We start from the raw sequence: 13,244 nt of genomic DNA, 5'->3' as shown, positions 1-13,244 counted from the left end.
CTTCCCTTTGATCTCAGGACAGACATGGGAGAGGGGTGCCATGGTGCATCCCAGATGAAGTACATGGAGATGGTCACAAACAGCCTGGGATGTCAGGGATGTCAGTGGGATGTCAGGGATGTCAGTGGGATGTCAGGGAAAGGCCAGTCACCTGGTCCAGCTCAGGCACCCCAATAAAGGTTCAACCATCTAGAAGTAAAACTACAGCCTTTTGAGATGGCAGGACTGGTCATTAAAAAACTTTCATATACCAGCAGGCCCCAATGAGAAGCAAAAGGCATGGCTGGCACGATATTTTCTCAGCAAGGACTTGTTCCTCTGTTAGAACTAAAGAAACATCTAGTTAACTTTTGGGGGAAGGTAGAGAGCTTTTCTAGCGATCAGAAAAGTAACTATTTCAAGGTTGATGTTACTCCTCTTTCCTCGGTGTTTATGTGACTGCAACTTTGTTGCTAATTAAGAACTAGCTTCAAGAAAGCAAAACACAAAAGAGTGAGACGCAGGATCAGCATCACAAAATGACAGAAACTTTGGTTCTTTCACCATCATATATGTGATGAATAAATATTTTGTGCAGGTGTGTGGGCTCCATGTGAAGGGGCTTGGCCGCGGGCATCCTGCATGGTGCTGAAAGGCCAAGCACCAAGCACAGGAGAGGTTTCTCTGTGTGACCAGGGCACTGAGATCCCCTGGACAGAAAAAAAATCATTTGTCTCAGCAGGAGAAAAATGGATTGTAACATCAACCCTGCAAAAAATCCTGGCTTCTGCTGCTGCTGCCCTGCACGGTGAGTGTTGGCCCCCACGTTTGGGAATGGACAGAAGGGACTCTGCCTTGGCCACGCTGGATGTGCTGTTGTGTGCCTGTCACCTGTCTGCCCCAGGACATGCTGGTAGTGATGTCCCAAACAGCTGCTCCAGCAAAAAGTACAGTGCTGCTGGGCAAGGGGAAATGCAAAACTTAGAGCACCGGAGTGAGAAGCATAGCAAAAAGTCTGGCAGCTGGATGTACCGGTTGTCTTGGCAGCTACGCAGAATTTTTTCTTGTTTGCTCTGCTAGATGTAGGCATCTGAGTTCCCGCTGAAAAGAAACAAGGGTGTCTCAGGCCACTTGTGATTTTGCAGTTTGCCGGTTCATATGTCTTCCTATCTGTGACACTCATAGACATATATATACAAATACATATGTATATTTACATACCTCAGGGGTATAGAAATTAAATGTGTTTTGTTTTGAGTTTTCAAGCCATCTGAGCATATTTAGCCCCTGCAAGAAAAATCTTTAAAAATTATTTTCACCATGGTTAGCACCTTTCCCAGAGGAGTACATCAGCTTCCAGAAGGTGAGACGTGTGGAAGATTCCCTGTTCCCATGCAAAGGAACCAAGCCAAGAATTAACTACAGTGGTCTGACATTATGATATGGAGGGCAAGTGCGTCTGTACTTGCACAGAAGTATCCCACATCAGTGCAAAATGGGCTTGTGGATTCCTCCATCCCTTCTGGGTATTTCAATTAAAAGCCGAGAAGGAAGTCCAAGAAAATGCCTAAAATGGCTTGAGTCCTTCCTCACAATCTGGAAATGGAAGTCTGCGGTGACTAACTCCAGCCCAGCCACCAAACCCCTCCCTCCCCGACTCTGCATTGCTCTGTTCATTCCCAGCTCCTCTCCTGCGTTTGCAAACAGTCGGCAGTGGAAACAGTGAAGCAGCCTGGCTTTGAGCGCCAGAACACACAAATGGTATGTGACTGCAGCAGGGACCATCATCCACCCATCCCAGTGTCTAACCTAGGAAGAAGTGATTAAAATCTGACGGGGACAAGTCCTGTTATAAGCAGAAGAATGACTTTAAAAGACACAGCCACCACGCCTGGAAACAAAGCCCGAATAAATCCTTCCATTCACTTAAACTGGCTTCAAACCAGGCCTCTAACAGCTTCTCCAGTTAAAAAAAATTGAATAAATAAAATAATGTTTGTAATTTTTAGGCCATTTCAGATGATGTCTTCTGATCTCCTCACAAAGCTAACAGATAGCAATATCCATAAAGAACAAGATTAGTTAACTGAGTGGTCAGGAAAGCTGCATCCCTTACCCTCTTTCAGTGTGATGGCCTGTGTAATGTGTGCTGCTTTTTTTTTTTTTTTTGCTGCTGATTCTATTGTGGTTATGCATTTGACCTGAATCTGAAAGCATCAATCCTGAAAGAAGAGTCACCTGGGCATTGGGAGCAGTGGGAACATGTGCTCTGATGGTGGGTTACTCCATGGGCACTAGCTCAGTTCCTTCTTTCTCTTCGCTCACATACTGCGGCAAACATGAAGTCTCACCCCTTCTGCTCAAAATTTCTAACTATCTAGGTGCAAATACTAAATGAAGAGCCTTTCAGTGGGATTTCAGCTGCTCCCTTCCTTCCACCACACATCCATCTCACATAAAAGTCCACTTGCTCTTTGTGTGGTACCTGTCCCACAGGGTGTGTGATCTCTCCTGGTATCCTAGAACTATGATAATGCAAAAAATAAAAAACAGGATGGGGTGCTTATCACCCCAGCAATATGTTGTTCAAAATCTTACAGTTCAAAATCTCACTTTCAGTTTACTTCAGTCGCAGCTTTTTCCTAAGGACTTTAAAAGAGTCAGAGAGAGCTCTGTGTCCTTGCGAGTGAGGGCTAAGGCAGGAAAAATCATCCGATGTAAGGCCCAGGATGCCCTGTCCTCTCCTCTTTGGCTGTGCACCATGGAGAAAGACATCCTTTAAAATCTGAGACGAAACCCTCCTTGCCACTCCTTCAGCAGTGCAGCGGGATCTTTGGGAGATGCTGGAGACTAAACATGCCTGGAAATAATCTTATTCACAGGGTGTGTGAGGTCTTGGCAGGAGAGATGCAGAGCTGAGCTGCTGGCATATGCCCTACCCAAATTTACTGCTCCCCTCGGGTTTGTGACTTCAGTGACTATTTGATAGGGTAAACCTACCTTGCATATTCCCTGCAGAAGTGATTAAAATGGATGAACAGATGAAGGCACACCTGAGCAAGGATATCGCTAGACTAATTCATTATTTTTACTAAGCTAATTAAAGGCAGACCAGTTAAGTGATCACACTGAGATCATGATTAAGATCAAATCAATAAATCAGTAGATTCAAATGGTTGGTCATCAGATTATATATCTATCAAAGTAATTGGTGAAGTTGCCACTGAAGGAATTACTTAGATTTAAATTTATCTAGGGAGATTTCAAGGGGGAGGCAGAGTCTTTTCAGGCTAAAATGCCAGCCAGCTTTCTGGCAGATGCAGTGACCCCCTGGGTAAAGAACATAGATCTTCAAAAGATATAAGGATATATATCCTTCCTTTGAAGAAAATATCTCTTCCACTTCGAAGAGAGATGTCCAGTCTTCTTTGGTTTTTTTTGTCAACCTGTATGACCCAGGTCATATGGTAATCTTGTTTTAGTTCTGTTTGGGAAAGTAACATAACAGACATCTCCAGGGTAATTTTCTTTTAACATATCTTCCTTAAGCTTACTTCTAAATGTATTAACATTTATTGTCTGTATATGCCCTATTTCACAAGTGGCCCAGTTTTCCTCCCCTACCAAAGCAGAAGGATGCTTAGGTAAACCCAGATATTTCTGCATAATCTTGTTTTCAGCTCCAAAGACTGCCACCCTAATTAATTTGTAACTTAATTTTAGTAGTCCTCCAAGGGTATTTTTCCCAGCAACACACCCATTCCCCTACTCATACCAACAGAAAAACAAGAAGAGATGGAATTGATTCATTGAAACAAAGGCAAAAATAAACAATGTCATTTCATCTACATCATTCCTTGAGGAGTTTAATTCATGTCCATATTTCTTTGTTATGCCAAACACAGCACTGAAGGCTTCCTCTGACCACACAGGCTGGAGCCTGACGTGGTCCCAGAGCAGGCTGCAGCCTGCCCAGCCAGGTGAGAGCCTTTACTCGAGTCCAGTTTATCTTCCTCTGCATGTGTTGTCCAGCGCAAGGCAGAGAGGTAATGTTGGTGTTTTTGTTTTGGAGAATGAATGATACAAAAGTACCATGTTTCCCACGTTGTTATCATTTGTACTGGTGTAACTTTTACTTAAATTGGCCTTGGGTTCACACTGTAAGGCTGTCGGCCAGTTGTGAACCCTGGTATTTTGGATGGTGTCTGTCATCCAGGTCCCTCACAAGTTGTGGTGAGAAGTCATACCAGCAAGTGACCTTTAATTTTGCCAGATCAGACCTTCATCTGTAATATAATATAGAGATATGTATGGGAGGAAACCTTGCCAGTAAGGCAGATGTCAGTTTTGTAGCAGAGGTGAAGAGAGTATAACATGCTGTCAGTGGAAATCTGACAACTTTCAGAAAAATACCTGTTATCTTGCTCAGCAAACTTTCTCCTTGGTACATTTTCCTTGTGCCAGTTCCTCCTACAGTTAAAACATTGTGAACTTTTTAATGGAAAACAATTGGGTTGCTAACTTGGGGTAAATTTTTTTCCTTACTCTCATGGCTTCTGACCTAAACCTACAAAACACTGTTACATTAACCAGTATTTGGCAGGTTTCCTCAGTATTGACTCTACTTTGGGTCTATTCTCATTCCACAATGTCCAGTCCAAGCAAGGGTCAAAATGTATTTGAATTCCCAGTTCATGGAGGCTCCAGGCTTGCTTGTAATGCGGTGAAGCCTTTTCACATTTCTTTGTCACCAATGTGAATTATAGCATGCCTGAAGCAATATGAGGGCCTTAAAAATAAAAAATGAAAATGTAAAATAAAAGATGCTCTTGTTCCCCTTTTGCAGAGACAGCACAAATCAGGAGGTGAGCTCTGCACAGTGCTCTGGTAGAAAGCAATTTCCTGATTTAAGGTGATATGTAGCTAAGGATTTTGACTGATCTCATCTATATGTATATTCGGTCTTCTGAGGTGCTATTAGTAAGCATACCTGAAATCTGAATGTCTTATTTTATTTTATAAAGCCTCTTTTGTATTATTTTTAGGGAGAGTTATCTGTGTTACTTGCAGCCTGACAAAGCTTTGGGTCATCTGCAGGTTTAACCATCCTAATCTTTCTTCTTTCAGGCAAATAATTTATGTGAAAACCATGTACAGGCCTGTGCCTGGACCAGATCCTGGCTCACCCTTGCCCAGTAGGGCTTTTCGTTTGGAAAATAAATCATTGCTAAAGATCAGAATAGCACAGGGCTTTGCCACTGGCCCTCTGCTGATTTCATCCAGTGTGTATCTCTGCTTGGTTCAGGGAAACATTGCATGAGTCTGGGCCAAAGCCTGGCTGGAGCTGAGCTGTGGCACCTCCAGACATTCTGCTGCTTGTCTGCTTTGGGAGAAAAGGGCGTTGGTTTGGTATAGCTTGCTCTTCACTAATCCAAGTTGGCTGCTTCTCATCTCATTGCCATCTCCTGGATGTTTACAAATAAATTAATATTATTTGTTCCAGAGAGTTAAGTTAAGCTGACTGGTCTGTGATTCTCTTGGCTCCTCTTGTCTTCCCCTTTCTGTTGATAGGAACTCCTTTAACCTTTTTTAAACTTGGGGGACCCTGACATATCCATCACAAATTCCCCAAATTAACTACTCCCATTATTTAGTGCTGGGTGAAATTCCTCCTGTACAATGAGATTGAAAACATTTACATCATCCAGTTACTCTCTTACCACTTCTTTCCTCCAGGCCTGTATCTCATTCCCTTTCTTGGCTGCCTGTTTGACAGCAATATATTCACTGATGACCAATACTAAAAAAAGTATTAAGAACTTTGACTTTATTGACAGTATTTATCAATAGCATTGGCTATATTTATTGGGCAGCAGAATGACCCTTTTCCTTACTCATCTTCTTATTACGATGTGAGATCTCTTCTGTGAACTGTGCCTCATGGTGGAATCAGGAGCATCCAGTGCTTCTTTTTTAAACAGTGCATGACGGGGAAGATTGTATGGAGCCAAGCTGGTTTGTTTCTGGCCTGTGTTGGCTTTTCATTTATTTATTTTTTTTAAATTTCTTCAGAGCTCAGTCTCATCTAGAAATTTGGGCTGGCAAAGACGCTGAGGTCACCTCTCATCCCCATGGCCCATAGTAAGCGCAGACAACTCAATAGCTGTCCTAAGGCCATGCTTCTGAAGGTCTCTTCCCAAGATCCCAAAATCCCCACATCGGCTCAGTGATTCTTTTGGCAAGGGGGCTGGCAGGGAGGACCCCGTCTGTGCAGCCTCCCACCTGTCCCCTTGAATGGCTCCCTGTGTAGGACAACGCTCAATCCCTCTTTTGGGATGTTCCTGTTTCTCCTGGTGCAGTGGATGTTGGAGATGCTCCTGGAGGCTGAGGCTCCCCTGCGGCCTTTTGGAAGCCCCGTTGCTATGGTGACTGTGTGCAGTTTTACGATCTGTTTGTTGTCCACCTCTTTCAATCAGAAACACTTCGGGAGCTTTTATATTTTCAGTGATTTTAATTTAAATCACTAGTGGGTGGTTTTGAATTCAAGAGGGAAACAAGACACTGTGAGGAAAAACTTTCAGAAACCTTCGTGGTCCACTGTTTCTCTCTTTTATTTTTTAAATGATTAAAAAAGACTTTTTGTCGATTTTGTATCCATTTTGTGTCATTGTGATGCTGCTCTGAGAACATCAGAGAGAAAGAGAAAAATCCTTACTTCACCCCCTGCCCTGATTTGGATGCAAACCCCACCAAATTGCTCCTCATGACCCAGCCAGGCTGGCTGTGGCAGTGAGAGGAGCTGTAAGGCTGCCCATGTGTTCCCCTGCCCCAATTCTTGGGGGACCAGCAAGAGGATGGACCAGGAACCCTTCAGGGCCTAAAGGTAATTTTGCCCTGGAGCAAACCTGTGGGTAGCCCAGGGGCAATCTCCTTCTTGGTGCTCCTAACTAGGGGATGAATGGAAAGGAGAAGCAATGATGGTGAAGCCTCAGTGTGCACATGGTAACTGCACCCACCTTTGCTCACCTGCTTGTTCATCACCAAGGGACATTTCAAACCCTGGTGGTCACTCCTGCCAGCCCAGGAGTTAAAGCTTTTACCTGTCAGATCATAGCACTTCTGATTTGATGACTACTTTAAGGAAGGATCACAACTTGAACCCGCATTCCTTCTTGGAGGAAGAGAGTTTTTCAAAGAGAGTTTTTATTCCTCGCCTTCTGCATATTCCTCCAGCTGCTCTGACCCCTCTGCCACAGCAGTTGTATGAGGTGAAGTTGTGTTGAACTTTTACAAATGGTAGTACTTCTGCATTTGATAGTAATATTTCAGGGAGACATTTGCTTTCAAAGGCATTGAAATACCTCTCTCTACCTTTGTTGCATTTCAAACTTTTGCATCTTGTACTGACTTGGGAAGAGCTGTTTGGTTGGAAACTCATGGTTTACTCTGTAAGTTTGAGATTATCACTGAAGAAATCTTATTTCTCAACATGTAATCTAAAAAAAGCTACTAGGAGACTAATAACAAAAATGTACAGACATGAAATCAAGAGATTATTGGGGAGAAAAACTGAGCTCTGCTCAGAATGCTTTCAAATATAGAAAACAAAGGTTATGGGTTTAGCTGTGTTTTCATGTAGTTTGATTGCTGGTGTTCATTTATTCTGAATAGTCAAAGTAAATTACTTTCTTTTTAGATATTCTAATATTTTTAGTTTAGCTCTTGGATTCAGTATTCTAAAACACAGAACATTCTTAAACGTAGCATTCTTAAACAAATCTGCTTAAATGGCAAAAGGGTACTTGAACAGCAGACTTTGATAAACCCTTTCAGTTTTATGGGCAGAACCAAAACATTGGGTATCTGTTTGCTTGAGTTCCTCTGGAAAGGACCTTTCTTTTTCATCTAGGCCTTGGTGCAGCAATAGGAAGAGGTCTGGGACAAGGGATAGAGGGCCATCAGCAGCTCAGGAGCTGGGAGCTTACTGGGATGCTCCTGTCCTCCCTGGGTATGAGGAAAAGACATGATGGGAGCACAGGGGCACAGCAGCTCATGCAACCAAGCAGTTTTTCTGAAGGATATGCTGGGGACAAAAAAAAGGGGTCTGTTTTGTTTCCCATTTTTGGTCACAGCCAACCCCTTGCAGCTGCTTTGCTCCATGCTGCTGAGCTTGCTGGTGATCACAGCCTGCTCCAAGCCCACCCCATCCTCCAGTGCGAATTGTGATCCCATGGGGTGATACTCAACAGCAGGCTGGTGCCTGCCAAGACCAGTTCCTGAAAGGAAGACGCTCCCTTTACAGCAGCAAATACCCAGCAGAAGCTGTCCCCGATGTCTGTGCTCCTCCTTAGGATAATCACCACCTGCAAATGGGAATGCAGAAAACCGTCAGTCTTCTCACCTCACCACACATTTGAGACCAAGGCCAAGTGCTGCCCCTCAGAGAGAAAAGAAGTTAAAAACTAAGTTGGCACAGAAATGCTCAAACAGAGAGAAAACACTGCCTTAACTTACTAGACAGCACAAATACAACTGTGGAAAACGTGTCTGAATGCCTGGGATAACTGGGAATTGTCTGACACGCTTTGGCTGATCACCTCCTGTACATCAGGGACCCCAATGTGTATCAGCAAGTCAAAGGGTGATGGTGGGTGCTTTGAAAACCTCCAAATGCAGTCCAGTGTTTGGCCTGAGGTTTATGGGGAGCAAGGCATGGAATTTGCGCTTACTGAAGAAGGCAGTGATAAAAAGTTGCCTCCCTGTTCTGGTGGCACTCTGTTGACTTTAGGGAGGCTGTTCCTCCCAGCATCCAGCATACTCAATTTGGCCCAGACATTATTAAAAAGATATTCCAAGTACTCTGGCTGGCTGTACACATTAATGACAAGATTATTAGCATCAGAGGAAATCCCAACTTTTGTTAGGAAGAATGTAAACAACTGCTGTTCACAAAAGAGCTGCTTCATTCAGCATCCAGGAAAGAAAAGAAAAAAAGAGAGGAAAAAACCTCTCTTGGGCTGTGGCTGCATGGCTGGCCTCTTCTCAGTGTTGTCCTGCTCCTAAACAAAGGGTCTGAAGGCTGTTTAGGGACAAACAACAGGAAAAAGCATAAGCTTAAATGCAGCATTTCACATGAAAAATACCTGCATACAGGCTTAGATGTTACCCCAAAGCCAGCCCCTGCTCCCCATCAGTGAGCTCAGAGTATAATTTCCATACATATATATATATGTGTGTATATATATATGTGTGTATATATATATATATATATATACACTTACAAGAAAGGTTATAAGTGGATGAAACATTTTTTGAGCTCCCAGAGATTTGGGATATCTGAAGGGCTGTAAATATGAAAAATGTTGAACTCATTGCAGTCCAGGGTCCCATAAAGGAATTACCCTCCTACTAGGGATTTCATGGCAAGGGTCAGGTCAGTACATGGGCCCAGTATTGATCTTATCTTTTATTGTAAAAAAAAGGAGGCTGAAAAATCCCTATTTTACTGTATTTTCCTCTTAGGAAGTTGGAAGAACAGCAACTGAATTCAGGACAAAACAATGAATTATCACATCACTAAGGGGTATTTTTTTCTTTCTTCTTCTAAACAGCCTGTCTCCAACTATAAACCCAACCATCTTCTGGTCACCCCAGAGCTGGTTGAGAGACCTCTCACCCCCTAAAACTTTCCAGCTAGAGATTTTCTCTCCTGTTTTGCTGGTGCCATCTAGTAGGTCCATGGCGATGTCCCACCATGCCAGACAGGCTCCGGCCATCACGCTGGAGATGTTTTGGGAGAGCAGAGTGCTTGTGGCTTTGTACTACTCATGCTGCTGCTGCTGGATAAAGCATTGGCAGGAGATGGAAAAGGTCATGGGGAAGGTGGTGGGAGGGCTCTGGTGGCAGCACCTGCCCGAGGTTGCAGCAGCTCTGGGGTGATTCATCCTGGACTGGGATAATTGCCTGCTGAAACGCTGACTGCTGAAACTGTTTTGTCATATTTAGCATTTCCCGCTACACGACATGCAACTTTGCAAAGGGCTCTGCTCGGTGTTTGTGCTGCAGCAAAGCCCTTAGTCACCTCCTGGTCCCAGCAGTGATATGTCAATCCTGAGGAAGGAGCGAGCAAAACAGATTTTGTAAGAACAGGCAAATTACTTCCACTTGCTCAAGGGAAAAAAACAACCAACCAACAACAACAACAAAAAAAAGATAGTCAGAGGAAGTGAATACTTTAAAGAAGCAGGATTCAAAGTGAGTTCCTTTATATAGAAAAGCCAGAACAATCTACTGGCACGGTATGGGGGTTGCAATTGCCTCGATGATGGCTGAGAAATCTTTCTGTGCAAGAAGGCACACACACTGATGGCAAAACAAGCGATCAGAATTTTGCTAACTGCTTGCCTTGTTTTTGTCTGACAAGGTTCCTCACTCAGAGCTCAGAGAATAATTTCCCCGAGGATGGCTCTCCCCAGCAAACTTCCACAGGCTGGAGGACTGACGTGTCCAGGCTCCAACATGCTCTGAGAGGAAGATAATTCTATAGAGAAGGTCCACAGAGAACACTGAGCAGCATGTGTTTTAAGATGCTTGGTTGCAATAAAAGGTCGGTGGATTTGTTTTCCAAGCCAGGCATTTTGCTCACAGGCACCTGGAGAGCTTTACCAGAGTGCTTTGCTCCCTGCACCACCATCTCAGTCACTGAACCCGAAAAATTCACCCTCAGAAAGGAACAGGTAGAGGTTGCGGTGATTGTAGCACTCCTGGTGGGAGGGTGAGGTCTTCCTATAGAGCCTTCCAAAAGAGGCTGCAGCATGATCCCTCCTTGCACATCTGCAGGGCTCACTGCCCCGTGCCAGCAGCCAGACACACTGCAATTTGCTGTAGCCTCCAAATCATCATCATCTCTAAAGGTGATCCAAAATACTCCCATTGGCAGTTCAGTGGTGGGGAGTCCCCGTCCTCGGTACAATGTCAAACCCCACATCGGGCTGTGAGGCTCCCACACCTCTGACAGTAAGAGAGACCTCTGCCAAAACTCCCACATCACCTATAAGATTTGTCCCAGCCATAAACCAGGGAAGAGCTCTTGTAGAAATAACCCTTGTAGTTAACTCCCAGTTGAGATGCACAGTGCAGTACAATCTTCTTTGAGCTACAGCTCCAACATCTCCACAGACTTCAGCCAGCATCTTTTAGGTGCTGTTTTCAGATTTCCTCTCAGCATGATGAAAGACTGGAAGTTCAATTTATTTAAAGAAATTTCATCACTTCGCCCAAGAGCTGGGACCTTGGCACAGATGGATAGTGCCTATCTGTTAAACCAGTGCCAGAGAGAAGAAAGGAAGGAGAAGCTCATTGTTTCACAGCGGACCAAAGAAACAAATCATTTTGGGGGCTTGCTCATACCTGAGACTCAAAAAGCACTGATACATTGAAGCCTTGAAGTGTATTTTTGCAGAGGTCAAGCACATGTCCCTGGTATGGGATGAGCGGAATAAAAATTGGCATTAAATTCTGTCTGACTAAAACCTTGATTCAGAGTCACTGTGAGTGAAAACCCCAGAGAGCATGAAATGGTGTTACAGTTGTACTACAAGGCTTTGGATTTTTTTTTCTCTACCCCTCTGGGGCCTGATGTTCCTGCAATTAATTTAGTCCGTGTTTCTAACAGTGTGTGTGCAGGAGGAGGGTAAGCAAATTGATTTTTGGTTTTCCTTGTATCGAAACAGTACATCTTGTTAAAGGAAGAGGTTACATTTCAGCCCCAACATAAATCTCTTTGAAGAGTACATTTAGGGGAGGAAAAAAGATACACGCACAGAGGCTTGCAGAGGGACCCATGCACTGTGACTCACAGAAAACAGGTGAGGATCCGGGCCCTGCACAGGGATGTTGGATGCTGCCACCAGCAGCAGGCAGCTGCCCGGAGGCCACTCAGAGGGATGGGAAATGGCTTGAGCAGCCAAGGACAGGAAGTCACTGACAAATTACTTGTGATCTTGCTGTGACTCACTAGAGAAACTTCCCTACCTTAGCTCATCTCTGCGAAACATCTTTACTGGTGACTGATTCGTGGCAGTTTGTTTGGTTTTTTTTTTTTAAACGAACTTAGAAAGCCACCCAAACACATGAGGACTGAGTTACCATAAATGTTTAGCACCTAAATAATAAAAGTGCCTTCCCTGCACTTTTCTGATCCGGAGTGCTGTAGACTCTGAGTAATCACTTCTAACCCCGTGCTACAGATGTTTGTGTTGCTTTCCCAAGCCTGCCGACAAGAAAGCCAAGGTGGAGGGTGAGCCTGACGTCCTGGAAAAGCCGCAGAGTGAGATCGAGAGAGCGTGGGTGTGGCAGAACTTTACATCTCTCCCTGCTGCACACAGCCTTTCCACAAAGGCAGAGCCGGGACTCGTCTGCATTTCTCTTCCTGCCGTCCCTTTGAACACTGTTCTGCACTCAAACATGCCCATGGACTAAATACCTCGAAGCTCATCCTTTCCAGGACACATACATTACCTTGCCTTCTTCAAGCCTCCATACAGCTTATGCTGCAGCTGAACCCAAAGCACCAGTGTGGGGGAAAACAGTGGTGGAAATTCAAGGAAAGAAGGAAGCCAGAGCGGCTCTGTCAGCTTTTATATCTCCTCCGAAAGTTGGCATGAATATACATGGTTTGGAGGAAGCACATGCAGTCATATCTCTTGCTCAAAGCAGTTTGGACTGGGAGTAGGAGAACCTATGACCCCAGGAACAAGCCATTTTCCCCAGTGTGCTGTGTCAGAGGATTGGTGGCACAGCCTGGCATACCCCAGTGCCCATTGGAATCCTCTTCATACTGGTCTCTGGAGCTGTTGGAGATCTTTGGTGCTCGCCTCCCACAGCCACCTTCTGGCTCACCAGAACAGCTGATGAAAGGTCTCCTCTGGCAGTGCCTGCAAGTGTACTGGAAGCAGGCATGGCTGGGGAGATGGGGAAGTGCAGAGCAGGGTGGATGGACCGCATGTCCAGAAGAGAGAGAAAACTGAAATCCCGCAGAGGGAACCCTTCCTTCACTTGGAAGGCTGATTCAAGGGCTGTTTTAAAAGATTTCTCCAGTGGACTGAGGAGGAAGAAGACAATATTGTACATGCTTGAGGTACAGCACATGTTTTCAGGTATGTTCATGGGGCATTTAGGGACAGCTTGATCTACTTAAAATGCAAAAGATAATCTAAGATAGACTGAAAATTTGGAACAAAACAGAAGGACATTTTGTTGTTACA

The sequence above is a fragment of the Corapipo altera genome, unplaced genomic scaffold (assembly GCF_003945725.1).
Source record: "Corapipo altera isolate COAL_440 unplaced genomic scaffold, ASM394572v1 1, whole genome shotgun sequence".
In the NCBI taxonomy this organism is placed as follows: Eukaryota; Metazoa; Chordata; class Aves; order Passeriformes; family Pipridae; genus Corapipo; species Corapipo altera.
Note: the sequence above shows the minus strand (reverse complement) of the source record.